Source organism: Magnolia sinica, chromosome 2 (assembly GCF_029962835.1).
Source record: "Magnolia sinica isolate HGM2019 chromosome 2, MsV1, whole genome shotgun sequence".
Lineage (NCBI taxonomy): Eukaryota > Viridiplantae > Streptophyta > Magnoliopsida > Magnoliales > Magnoliaceae > Magnolia > Magnolia sinica.
This window is the reverse complement of record NC_080574.1, coordinates 13,778,573-13,793,737: the sequence shown is the minus strand read 5'-3', so window position 1 is coordinate 13,793,737 and position 15,165 is coordinate 13,778,573. Positions and strand designations below refer to the sequence as shown.

Below are 15,165 nucleotides of genomic sequence, written 5' to 3'. Positions count from 1 at the left end.
TCTCGCCCTTTATGAGTGGCGTCACGGTCAAATTGCCAGGGCCGACCGAGTAGTATGTGACATGCTTCCATGTCAACCACATCACATACTACTTCATCCTTATAATGTTTGCCAATTGAAAAGGATATCGTGCACCGTTCAGTTACCTTTGTTTCGCTGACCTTCTTGATCCAACCGATTGTATAGGGAGAAGGATGACGCTCCGTCTTCAATTGCAATTTTTCCACCATAACCTTGGAGACGATGTTCTCGCTGCTCCCACTGTCAATAATCACATTACAAACCTTTCGATTCACCGTACACCTAATGCGGAAGATGTTATGCCGGTGTGGATGTACTTCTTTTCTTGGCGTATATAATAGTCGCCTCACGACGAGCGACTCGCCGTGATCTTGCTGAATCTAACCTAAATCATCTGCCTCGTCCTCGGTGGTATGCTCCTGTTCTTCAATATCTGGATCTTCATAAGCGTTATCAGCACTACCATCATTGATGGCGAGGTTTGTTAATTTTCGATGAGGACAAGTATTTGATAGGTGGCCCGGTTGGCCACAACGATAGTAGTTATCGGGCCTTGGCCGAGCATAGGGGTTTGGAATTCTACTTGGACCAGAAGCAGTCGATACGCCCCTTTTGGGGTCTAGCTTGCCCACTTCCCTGATCTCGGTTCTCAAACGTAGGAGGTTGAGTGCGTGCTCCTACGGGCTCCTTCCCCTTAGGCTGTGCAGTTCCCTAAGGCAGACCTGCCACAGAGATCCTTGCATTAGGATAGGTCCGTGTGTTAGGACGTTCAAGTTGCGCTTCTGCCCGAGTAGCCAACTTGATCGCATCATTCATCGTCCAGACAGACTGCATCTGGACCCGATCCTGGATAGCCATACGCAATCCACCATTGAATCGGGCGACTTGCTGCAATTCAGTCTCGACCAAATCGTTACGGGCCGCTAGGCGGTAAAATTCTTCTGCGTATTCTCTCACCGACCGACTACCCTGTCTACAATTTTGGTATTGTTGGAATAATACCTGATCGTAATCGCTAGGGAGGAATCGGGTATATAGTAGCTGCTTCATCCGTTGCCAAGTGCGGATTGGTACTTTCGTCTGCCTGGTTCGCCCGAGTTGCAGTTGTTCCCACCAAGCTGAAGCTCCTCCTTTCAACTTGTAGGCCACAAGCTTAACCTTCTTTGCTTTAGGGATGTCCATATAGTCAAAAAATCGTTCAACTTCAGAAAGCCAATCGAGGAAATCCTCAATGTGTAATTGGCCATTGAAGCTAGGAGTATCAACCCTCATCTTAAATTCTCGATCCGTTCGATCTACTCGATCGCCGCCATGTCTGGGGTGTTAGAAGATTATGTCGTCGATTTCCTCCTCACTGGAACCCCCTTCCTCAGGAATGACCCTTGGATGTACTGCCGGTACTATCCTGCGATCAGGGCGATTAATTTGGGGTGGAGAATTGCCACCAGGAACACGGAGTTGCCTTAGATTTTTCACCAAGAGATCTGTTATGCGGTTGATGGAAGCCTACAGCCCTTGTATGGCTTGCTGATTCTCTCGTTGCGCTACTTCGAAAGCTGCCGCCGTTAAAGGTAAATTCCCTGGAGGACCGCCCATGGGATTGTTGCCCGACCCGTCGTTAGAAGCCATCAATCCGAGGAGAAACCTCGCTCTGATACCAAATTGACGCCGGGGAGGACGTGAGGTCAAGCACCGTCTTCCTCAAGAGGATAACTATTCCGAATCCACGGAACTTCTCTGGACTCCTCACAGAGACTTCTCGAATCCACGAGGAAAGAAAGCAGAAAATAGAAATAAATTCTAATAAATTCGAAATTGATTGATGATTCCTTAAAAACGAGTTCACAACCCTTTAAATAAGGGTACCAAGCAATGGGAAAGAAATTAGAATCAAACTACAACTCAAATTCCCAGAATCCGCGACTTACTATAAATAGTAAACTTACTATTTATAGACGCTCGTGATGTCTACTAGTGCGCAAGGTTTTCGGCCAAAAATAGTAAGTGTCCTATTTGGCTTCACCAAACCATTCTCCTAATTATTCTAAGCCCTTTTCACGTTGGGCGCAACTCCTAAAGCACGACGGATGAAGAGTTATAATCAAACTAAAACTTACTATTTATAGTAAAAACGAAATTAAAACAGAGAAACGACTATCGATCAAGGGGTTTTTCGCAATTCTAGGCTGCACAACCCGGCATAGCAGGGTTGGTTGGCTAAAGTAGCTCGTTCTACCCCAAAATCATATATTTTACGTCAGATAACTCATCCCGGATTGCAAGATATGCCCAATCTAAGGTCCGATGGTCCAGATCACTTCTGTCGTCGACCGGGCCTTTTCTGATCCATCTTGGCCATGAAACTGTCCGCGACCCGCTCTACATCAAACACGCTGCTGGCCGGATGCACCCAGCTGCTCAAGCAATTCCAGGAGTATGATGACCGAGAAAGTTAAGTTCTGTCGTTTGATTTAATGACGGTTCTTCGGTTCTTCTCATTTTTCTGCTGATTTTGTACAGATAGAGATTTTTATTTTTCCATATAACCGCGTACCTGTTCGGTTATAGAGCAAAAACCTCCTGATTTTAAACTATTTCTCGAAACCCACCTATAGTTTACACCATTAGAAATTAAACTGCTAGCTATTAGTTATTTATATGAATAGGGTATATTATATGGATTCACACACGCGCCACCCTAACCCCCAACTGTAAGTGGGGCCTACTTTGTTGTTTATGAGAAATCCACGCCGTGCATGTGTTTTTACAGCTCACTTTTGGTTTGGACTAAAAAAAGAAGCAGATTCAAATTACAAAGTGAGCCCTCGATGGCCCCAAGAATTTTCAACGGTGGTTCTCATTCCCCAATGTTTCCTATCAATTTGCTCACTAGAGCCTGGTTTTGGCCTCATTTTTGGGCCCAGTTCATAAAATGATCTGGAAAAATAGATGGAAAGGGTGGATTTCTCACAAACATCTTATGACCCTACGAATATTTCAATAGTGGGCATTTAATTGGGAATGTTTCATGTTCGTTTGGCCCGTTTGAGCTCTCGATTATCCGCATTTTTTTGTCCCACGCCCTTAAATGACGTGGAAAAACAGATGGACAGAGTGAATTTATCAAAAACATTATTATGGCCCACCAATGATCGAGAGAAACTCTTACCCCATTTACCTGATGTCCGCCAAACCTATCATTGACGGGCGTTAACTGTTATGCAAACCTAACTCTGACCGTATGTGGGCCCACTTTTATCTTGTTAGAAATCCACCCCATCCATGTGTTTTCTCAACTCATTTTAGTACATAGTTCTACAACTAAGGCAGATCAAAAGCTAAAAGTGCGCCAGGATGGGCAGAAGATGTTTCAACGGTGGCCTTTCCATCTCACTCTTTCCTATCATATAGCCTACGGGAGCTTGGCATTGATTTGAATGTTTCAAGGGAGCATTTAATTCCCACTTTTTCATGTTCGTTTAGCCCACTTTTTTATTTAGATCAGTAGAATTTTTGGGCCTATGTCGTAAAAGGAGGTGGTAAATTAACAACCTTAAATTTGTGCATTAAAAAAATTAAAATAAATATTTAAGTATTTTATTTTTAAATAAAAAATAAAAATAAGTCAATAGTTGAGTTGTTAGAGACATTTTTAATTGAGAAAGAAGTTTAAGGATCAATTCTTAAAGTAATAATAATAATAAAAATTTTAAAATCAAATGTCATTAAAAAATTCAAATTCAAGATAAGGGACGATGTGCTAAAAATGGATACAGAAAGGTAGAGCTGGGCATGTCTGACCCGATTCGACCTGAACCGAACTGACGGCCTAGATCGGTGCAGATCGAGTTGGGCCATTCAGATTTGAATGTTTTTCAGATCGAATTCGGATTGAGGTCAATTCGGACCGATCCGGTTCGAATGGATCTGATCCGATCCGACCCGACCCGATCCAGAGTGGATAAACAATGTGCATTCACGGTGGCCCAATAGAGTTTACTCAGTACCACACACTAGCTATATAGTTGTTATACGAATGATTCGAGTACACACCGTGACTCCGCTGTCAAAAGATAAAATACATTATTAAAAGGTGAATCTATATATCTAAAATCGAATGCATTCCGACGTATTACAATAAGATACGTCACAAATCTAGCCATAGAATGTAGACCTTTTGTGATCATCCAAACCGTTTATTTGATAGGGATCCGCGTGGATGGGCCATTATCAAAAGATTTCTGGGGATGGGTTATTCCATCTTTGATGATGAAAAGGTTATGGTGATTGTTCTTGTTATCAAGGGCTTGAAATAATCTAATTGCAGCCTTTAATTTTTTACTTTCCACCATATAAAGTGAGACTCATCGTATAAACAGTTCGGATCAATGGAAGTTAACCTAGATTCAAAGGCAAAAATCCCGATGTGTCACATTTTTATACATCAGATGTATTTGAGCGAACCTCTTTGAAGAATACTTATACGGCTGGGTTAGCTGCTGTATAGCTGCTGTATGTGTCGTGCGAAGACGAGTAGTGACGCTCCTCGAGCTCCGAGTTGTACGAACGGTTCAAAGGATATCAAAGTTATATGGGCCCCACAGTGATGTATTCATTATATCTACACCGTTCATATATTTTTAGAGATTATTATAAAGCATTATCTAAAAAATGAATAATATCCAAAGATCATCTAGACCACACCACAAATAGTTGCAGAGATAATGATTTTCACCGTTAAACAATTCATGTGGTCCACTTGATAGTTAGATCTATCTTATTTTTCTTGTCAAGCACTAAGACGAGCTCGTCAAATGGATGGACGGTTTGGATATAGCACATACCCCATGATCAGACCTACAGAACTTGCTAACATCAATATAGCAATGCAAAGCCAAAGCGCACTTAAATGTTACATAGCTGCACTTTCGTGTCGTGCACGTTAACACCTGTGCCTCGAGCTCTGAGTTGTACAAACGGCTCAAATGAAATCAAAATTACATGGGCCCCACAATGATGTATTTATTATATCCATACCGTTTATCCATTTTTGGTGATCATTTTAGAGTATTTGAAAAAAAAATGAATCATATCTAAGGCTCAAATGGACCACACCAAAAATAGCAACGAGGATAATGATTTTCACAATTAAAAGCATTCGATCTGAATCGCACCCAACCCGATTCGACTCGGTTTCCCTAACCGAGTCGGACTCGGTTCAGATTAGGCCAACCATACATCGGATCAGTTCGAGTCAAATGTCTTGGACTCGATCCCGGATCGGACCGAGTTCAGGTCAGCCTATACAGATTTCGAACCGAACCGAGTTGGACCCAATATGATCCGGCTCGATCTGATGCCCAGCTCTATGGAGAGGTTTCTGTTTAATAGAAAAAAAATAAAATAGGAAGCCCTACCAAAAAAGGGAGAGGAGATTTTAAGAAGGCTTGATCAGGTAAGTGTTAATGTTTAAATCTTTTTAATTTTTTACTATGTTGTTAATTTCTTCCTGATCTATATAATGGATGATGCGGATCATCCACATGATTATTGTATATAGGTGTGTAGAGAAAATTTTAATAAAGTGATGCTTTTATGATTTCAGATCTGATTAGTAATATTTTAGGAATAAATTGAATGGATGGAATTTGATTGTGTTAAGATAGATTTGAACTGGTCATATGTATGATCCTAAGCACCAAAAGATAACAGGGCCTTGAATTTCAGATCGATCTGACCGTCAGATGGGTCACACTAGTTAAATCTATAAATGTTTAATAAGGAAAGCTTAGATTTCTATACAACTGATTGATATCACTTAGCGTAGAAAGTCGTGATGGGCCATTAGTGTTTATTTGGTTAGATCCACACAATTCATCCAATGTGTAGAGGCAAGATATGCCAAGACCTCGAGAATTTGAATGATCCAATCATCCGGTGGGCCATCTCGATTAATTATTTGACATTCAATTTCAGAATTTTTAAAAGAAAATTTAAATCTTGATAATTAAATTTAATATATATGTAATTTTAATTATTTGATCATTTAGGGTTTGGCTGCTTATAGGATGTATAGTAAGGTGGGCCTCACCATGTAAAATAACTAGATGAATAATAATGTTATTGATATAATTGATATGATCTCTGAATTCAAACTAACCTATTTACCTTGTGGATTCTATATTATTAGACTCAGGTGAATAACTCAACTTGTCTCATAATTCATTAAAATTAAAATAAATAGTTTATGATTGTTTGATTGATTGATATATTCATTTGGGTATTTTATTATGATAATTGTACGCTAAATTCATATGTGAATATTCTGATCAAGACAATTATGCCAAATATGAAAATTATGCATTTACATATCATCCATCATTCATTGCATTTGCATAATACATGGTCGATCCTTGGGGCCCTCCCTGGGAGAAATGTCGATCATGGTAGAGCGTTACCAAATGCGAGCTATGCTTAAGCCTACCGAAAGGTGGAAGCCTACCCAACGGGTGGATGTGGGTTGATGACCTCCAACCTAAGCAGATGGATGATCATCCTATCTGATGCATTCATACACTATTTACATCCATATCATTATACATACATTTTTATGTTATTTTAATTGCTATGATTATGAACCATACTGGGTTATTTCACTAAGCCTGGCCAGCTTACCTTTTTATTGATAGAAAAACTTTACAAATGAGCAATTAACAGATGATGCGGCGCAAGAACCAGAAGGATTTACTACACCTAAACATGATCCATGTGAAACGTGGTTATACTTATTTGAAGATAAAGTGGTAGCATTAGTGTGTGATTTATTTATTAGAATAGTTTAATTAATGTATAATGCATATTGGTATTGATCTTAAGATTTTAAGAAATTGTTTAAATTTATCTAATTGAAATAATGTTAATCTGGAATAAACATATTTGTAGTATGAAGACATAATAAATGAATGATTTTTAATATTTATATTATTTTACGAATCGTCAAGATTTATATATGCCTGGTTGATTGGTGCTAAGTGTTATGTATGTGTGATTAGAATTAGGATAGAACTTAGACTGAATGTAATTATCACCTTTGATTAAACTGATTAAGGAATTAACTTAGTACACTTTGTGTACAAGTTACGAACTAAAACTCGAGTCCTGAGGGTGCACACTCTTTACTCGAATTTCGGAGCGTGACAGTAAAACAGGTAGACGTAGTGGATTTGTCACAAACATTATGGTGGGTTCCACTTAAGTTAAGCAACCTTACCCTCTAGACTTAAATGTCCACCAAGTCTCTGAGTCTCACATTTGATCCACGTTGTTTGATTATTATTATTATTATTATTATTATTTTGAGAAAACTATGGATCTTTCATCGATAATGCTGAAAATTATAATTCGGGCTTCCGCGTGAGAACAAAGGACATGAGAGCGCCTATCTCAAACCTCTCCCCAAAATTGAGAAGAAAAACGTTCTTAAGAGAAGAAAATCAGGTGAAACATAAGCAAATCCATTCCGAAACGTGGGGTGTTTAAACCATACTTAAGAAGAAAGTTACGGGATAAGAATGAGAATCTTTAATGATTTTTTTTAATGAAAGGTGAGAGCACACCACCTGAAATTTTATTGACTTAAAATGGGAATCTTTCCTGACAGGAAACATAAGAATATTGTTAAGAGGAGAAGAAATTCAGGTGATACATTAGCTTTCATACACTTATGCAGGAGGAAGAACCCCTTGAAGGAAGGATGAGATCATGGTCAGTGATCTTTGAGGCTGGTAGCTTGGAACCAAGTGCCCAGCTCCCCTTACTGTCACCAATGTCAATCCTTCGTACCCCTCCACATATCCTCCCACCTGCCATTCATTCATCCATCAATCATCAACATTCCTTATTCCTATGTGGGCATATGATAATAATAATAATAATAATAATAATAATAATAAATAAATAAATAAATAAAACAGAAGAACAAGAAAAAAAAAAAAAGAAAAGAAAAGAAAAAAAAAAAAAAAAAAAAAGGAAGCCTAAGAGTGAAACTGGGCCTATGGGAGGTGGAAATAGATCAGCCATATAGTGGATCATTTCCATAAATGGCCCTCAGTCGAAAATCATACTGAACTGATGATTCTAACCAGCATCTGACCATCCATCTGAAGGAAGCAGTCTGCATGGATGGGATTTTTCACTCCGTGTGATTTTAAATCATGTGCAATTAATGGACAAGATCCATAGCATGGACAAAAAAAATAAAAAAAAAATAAAAATAAATCATGTGCAATTAATGGACAAGATCCATAGTATAGACGATTGGAATTTACCGCCCCACCTGCCAAGTGTTAGGTATTGGGAGTGTTCACAGGATCCACAGGATCCCAAATATGTGTGTGCCCAGGCCCAAAGAATTACCTCATTGTTGGAGTACCAAGGGCGCCAAGGAGTGTCCACATTTACTCCAAGCTTGTTTATGAAGTATCTGGTAGCTGTAACAGGACACACAGCGTCCATGTCCCCACTGCCAAATTCAAAAAAGAAAAGAAGAAGAAAAAAGAAGAAAAGAGAGGCCTTTTAAGTTACAATCATGAAATGAAATGTCAGAGGTGAGGGCGTATATGTGTTGGATGAGAAACTTACCTGTACATCCAGATGCTCATGCCACTGGCAATGAGTTGTTGCATGGTAGGTAAAATGGTCAATGGGCTATCCTTCCAATCCAAGCCAGTACTTCATCATATAAACACATGGTTAGAACGAAATGAAAAAGAGGAAATAGTCAGTAACATGGGAGAAATGTTAAATCCTCCTCCTTTTTTCCTTTCTCTCTCCAAACTCTTGTTTCTCCTTTCATTGTATAGCTTTCTTTGGGGAAAAAAAAAAAAAAAAAAGGAGGAGAAAATTCAGAAAAACATTTGACTTTTTGTGGCCGAAAGTTCGCTAAAGATAATAATGCGCAAATTTGACTTTAATCGTGCATTCTTTGGCTATATTTATGACGATTGTACCAGCACGACTTGCCTAACCGGATGAAGACATTTTACTCAAAGCAAGCAAAAACGGTGATAGTTAGTACCTGCAAACACTCCATTTATAGTCCAACCCAGTGACGTTTGCATGAATAGCCTTTTGCACCTCGGCCACATTCAAATAAGAGTTGACGTAGATTCCCGAGCAGGGATCAAAGTTCGTAATCTGGTTTGATCAGATTCAGCACGCACGATCAGACCGCAACACCCCACGTGCACGTTAGAAATAACCCAAGAGTATTCCGAGCAGGGATCTTACCGAACCAGTTGAGCCAGTTGTTTGGTTGTTGGTATAGTTGCAGAGCGGAGCGTATATGTTGTAGGTACTGATATATCCAATTTCGTCAAAGGCATCATCGAGGGCATTCAAGCATTCTTCGGTGAAGTTGGAGAAGTCACATTTCGCATGGATCAGTGCATTGGTTTCATCTGAGTTCAAAGCATGAGTCCAATAATAATCATAAGTCCCCATTTCATTGGTGATGTAGTCGATCCATGCATTGCCAACCTACAAGACATAAATCCATCGTCCATCAATACAGTTATGAAGATATTTTTTTCATGATCTTTTATTTTTGCTTCTTGTGATTTGGGGTGCGTTTGGTTGCACAAAATATAATGACATTTCTTCATACTTTGCACCATATTAGACTGATTAATTATGAAATATCATGATATTAAGTATCATGACATGATATTTGGTGCAACCAAACGCCCTATTAGTATTGAAAACGATAATAATGTATTCTATAGAAGAAACGCCATCAGTGATCACTTCCTCACTGAGTAATTTTCCACATTTATCGACCTACATGAGTAACCCACCTGACGCTGGGCCACAGGAGATACAAAGTGGAACCTATCTGATGAATGGGAGAAAGCAGAAATAGAAGACTTACAGCGATGCCTTTGAGGTTGATGATAGTCTGGTTGGTGTTTTTGTTATTGAGGAGGACGGTGTAGGCCAACTGAGGCACATAATGGCCTGCGTAGCTTTCTCCAGTGATGAAGAAATCGCGTGTTTTGTACTGAGGAAATCTCTCTAACCAGTTTACAAGAAATGCATAGGCATCATCGGCTGTTCTCTTATCCCCAGTTGCACTGTAATCTGAGGTCGTATTTGAATATGAGAAACCTACGCCAGCCGGCGATTCCAAGAAGATCACGTTCGCCACTGTAATCAATTATTGAGGTGTCAATTAAAAGCTCTTCGTCAATGATTCAAGTAATTAATTAATTATTGGTTATTTTTTGAAGTTTTATGGAATCTAGATTCACTCACCATTATTCCAGGCATAGTCATTTTTAAAGAGAGTCTTCCCATCCGGGTTAACTCTGAAGGGGCCTTGTTCCGCCATCGCTTCAAATAGGGAGGAGCATCCAGGACCTGCATATCCCAACTTCATCATGGTCACCCAAGGATCATAAGAGAACATATATATATATATATATAACAATGATAATCAGATGCTGCCATGTATACATTGAAGATGATGTTCATGGCCTTGATGACATTGATGGCGAAAAACTCCATGGTTAGATTGCGGGTGGTGTCATCAAGGCTCAACCTAAAGGCCCACCTGTTGGCCAATGACATGAAACTGACAGATATCTGGCCCAACCCACTTATTTGACCCGGCGGTCTCAGTGCATGGTTAGCAGGCTACTGGGACCTGATCTGAATCATGTATCTGGCTTCGAAAAGTGATGCCGTCACCTGGCCCAGTTTCAACATGAGTCAATGCCATCCGGCCGCGTAACTTTTGGGCCATTATTAAATAAATGACTACCTTTTGGCTCTTATTATTATTATAATTATTATTTTAAAGTTTTCGTCTGTTTCTCTTTTTAAAAATGCAGTACAAAGATAGCCTAGTTGGCTGTAAGTAATGTAAATCTCGGTTTTCTTATAAAAAGTCGATTTTACCCTCTGGGAAAGGGCATATGGAGAATTTAATCTCAGTGGGTCCATTGACACTGATGATGAGATTTTGACCGTCCATCCATTTTCCCTGCTCATTTTAGGACGCGAGAAACAAAATGAATTACAATTGAAGCTCAAGTAGACCACACGACAGTAGCAGTGGGAACTGAACGCCTACCGTAGAACACTTCGTCGGGGCCATTAAAGTTTTGGATAAGCTCTGATATTTGTGTTGTCTATTCATCTAGGTTTGCGTGACATATCTAATAGATTTGATGGCAAATAAATATCACCATTTGATAAACATTGTGCTGGATGGACAATGTGGATTTCTTACAAACATGGCGTGGGGTCATTCAAATGTTACGTCAGGCCTGTCACTGCAGCAGAGAGAGGGGTTGCTAGGGTATCTCGAGGTCCGAAGCTAGGTGGGGGCCACCACGGTGTCTGTGAAAAATTCACAACATTCATCCGTTTTGCCAAATCATTTTGGAACACGAGGCATGTCCAATACTCACGTGGACCACTTGACCAAATACCGTTGAGATTGTACGCCCGCCCACCGTTGAAACATTCATGGCCATAAAAGCTTTGGATCTGGCTAAATTTTTTGTTCTTTTGGTTAATCCCACTGGGACTGACCTTATAAAAATTGGGCTGCTTTATGAATGGTTTGGATTGCCTATGAACGACATGGTTTATGTTAAAAAGGTTTGAATCGGTAGGCAGCTCCTTTCCACTCTTTCCAGTCGCGTGGAATACTTTGTGATGAGCCTGAATTTTTATCTCATGCCTTGACATGAGCTTTCAATACTATGATTTTCACAAACATCATAGTAGGCCCCACTTACAATGTGGTCCGCACCCTTGGGGCCATTCAAACGTCAGGTCAGGCGTGTGATTGTCGGAGAGGGGTTGTCAGTGTGTCCGAGTTAGGTCTGGCCCACCATGGTGTTTGTGAAAAATCCGGGCCTGCTTTTCATTTTGCCAAATCATCTTAGAGTATAACCCTAAAAATTGTGACATATTCAATACTCATGTGGGCCATGATAGAAAAAGAGTAGAGATTGTATGCGTACTGTTGAAGTATTCATGTGTTGCCACAGAAGCTTTGGATCAGGTTAATCTTTTTGTTTTCCCGGCTCATCCCAGAATGACCTTATGAATTTTAGGATCTCTTTCCTGTGGTTTAGCCTAAAAATGTTTGAACAGTATCCAACCCCTTTGTACTCTTTCCTGTCACGTGGTCCACATGAGTTTGAGTTTTGAGTCAGCCTGATTTTTTGTTGGTTTCATGTATTAACATAGCTTCCAAAATGAATGGACCAATGAATTTTGGTAAACATCAAAGTAGAGCCCATATGCAGTGGGGTCGACGTGGGTTCACTCAAACGTCACGTCAGGCCTGTAATTGCGGCATGCGGAGGGGCTGTCAATGTGTCCTGGGCTGAAGCTAGGTGGGGCCCACCAATGTATTTTTGAAAAATCCACACTATCCATCCATTTTTCCAATCATTTTAGATCATGACCCAAAAAACGAGGCATATCAATGATCGCATGGGCTACACTACAGAAAAAAGTGGAGATTGTATGCCTGCCATTGAAACATTTACGTGACAACAGAAGCTTTAGATCAGGCTAATGTTTTTGTTGAAGGCATGGACGGACAGGGTAGATTTCTTGTAAACATCACAGTGGGCTCCACCTGTAGTAGTGGTCAGCATTGTTGTGAAGTAATTCAAACCTTGGTATGCGTGCAACGATTATGCAGAGGGGGTGGTGTCCAAGGGGATTGGTGGTAAGGTGGGGCTCACCATTGTATTTGTGATCAGAATTAGCATCATTTGCACGCCACAAGCTGGAAAAACCTGCTTGTTGCAATCTAATTGAACCATATCATCATATATTGCATTTAATGTAGAAATGCTGACAACATGCCCCTGAACCAACCAGGAACGGGAAGGTAGAAATGTTCTACTTGTAGCAAGTAGACATTCCTAATTTTTGTGATAAATTTATTATCCAAGTGTTTTCACAACTCATTTTATGTCATCAACTCAAAAATAAGGCACATACATATCCCAGTTGGACATATCACAACAAAAGAGTGAACACCTACCATCACAAACTTTCTAAAGCCATTTATTTGCCATCCGACCTGTTGATTAGGCTACTTAGACCTAGATAAAGAGAAAACACAAATTTTAGCTTGATCCAAAAAGTTTCCAACGGTAAGCATTCAATCTCCAGTTTCCTCAGGTGGTCCACTTGATCTTTCTATATACTTTATTTTTATGCTCATGCCCTAAAACTAATTGGCAAAACGGATGGACAATGTAGATAAAATATATATCATGATGACATCCACAAAGCATCATCCGTTGGTCGAAAGGAGGGCAAAGTTTGAACTTAAAATGCAATGGGTGCCGTTAAATAGGGTGATTCTTGCCATCTAAAAATGGAAGCCGATTGGCTGGTCTACCTCAAACCAGCTATATACATGTTGTATTGACGTCAGCAAGTTCTGTGGGTCTAATCGAGAGGTATGTGTTATATCCAAATAGTCCATCCATTTTGTGAGATCATTTTAATACTTGAGATGAAAAATATGACAGACCTAACAATCAAGTGGACCACACTGAAAAAAGCAGTGCGGGATTGAACGTCTACCATTGAAACCCTTTTTTGGGGTCACAAAAGTTTTGGATCAATATGAAATTTATTTTTACTCTTCATTCACTCGTTGTGACCTAATGAACATATTGGATGGAAAATGAACGTTATGGTAGGCCCTATGAATTGTTTAATGGTGAAAATCATTATCTCTGCTGCTATTTGTGGTGTGGTCCAAATGTCCTTTGGACATGATTCATTTTTTTGGATAATGATCTAAAATGACCTCTAAAAATAGATGAACCGCGTAGATATAATAAATACGTACTGTGAAGCCCATGTAACTTTGATCTCCTTTAAACCGTTCGTACAACTCAGAGCTAGAGGGGCGCCAGTGCCCGTCTTCGCATGACACGTGCCTACAGCAGCTATATAGCTGGTGTGTGGTACACCAGCCAATCCACTTCCTTTAAAGATATGTTTCTTTGTAACTATCGAAAAGAGAGTCGGCGATATGAATAGTCCAAAAGTAGTTAACCGAATGACAATAACCCTTTCAACATTGGTGACGTGACAGTCGGCGATATAAATAGTTCAAAAGAAGTAGATAACCGAATGAAAATAACCCTTTCAACATTGGTGATGACTGTGATATTCATGTTAAAAACCAAGTCGATAGTGAAGACGTTGAAGATCACAGAGATGGCAAGGATAGCATTATATACAAAACATTCGTAAGCATGTTGATATAGATGATTATGATGGAAGTGGCAGTGATGGTTTTCCATTACCTCCGTTGAGCCATAAGACTAGAGGTTTGGTTGAAGGATCTTCTGGACTCTCGGTGAAATAATAGAAGAGCGCCCTTCCATTCTTAGGATCCACTGTTACATATCCCGCGTACTGATTGAAATTCGCTCCATTTTCTCCATTGGGTTGTCCAGGCAACGCCTCAATCTTGTCCTCCTCCATCAATCCATCCTGTGGACTGATGTAAAGGGGCGAATAGTCGTTGCTCGCATCTATTGGGGCCCATGATTCGACATGTGGTGGCTGGGATGACCTGAGTGATTTGATCAACCTATTTAAACTGGTGATCTGATTGGCGTGATTGGTGGTGGGCCAAACAAAGAAGCAGCTGAAGAGCAGCAACCATGTGAAGGGTGCAATCTTCATCTTCTTGTTAATGATGAAAATGGCATGCCGTTGAGGTTCTTAAATAGGCAAGTGAGGAAATGGTAGGACGAAGATTTCAAGATAGTGTTTGTTTTAAGTTGTTTCGAGTTTTGAAATTCTAATTCCTTTCCGAATCAACACACCAACATTTCTTATTTTTCGTTGGCGTTGAAAGTAAAGTTGGCCTGCTTCATTGTTTTCCTAGCCTGCCCTTACTCTCTCTCTCTCTCTCTTTAGACTCCAGGGTGCGTTTGCCATCATTCATTCAGTTCATATAACTGATCATCCGTGAGTTTTTTACACATGCGTCTTTACCTGTGGCCCAAATTCTCATACCATTGTGTTGGGCAACATGATCTAAATCGTCTGACTTATCCCAGTAAATCTTGAACGCTGACCTTT

The 15,165-nt window shown here is 39.9% G+C and overlaps 1 pseudogene; it reads right to left on the bottom strand.

Moving 5' to 3' along the window:
• Positions 1 to 14,574, bottom strand: part of LOC131223940 (uncharacterized) — a 49,726-nt pseudogene extending 35,152 nt beyond the window's left edge.
• Positions 14,575 to 15,165: the final 591 nt, after the last annotated feature.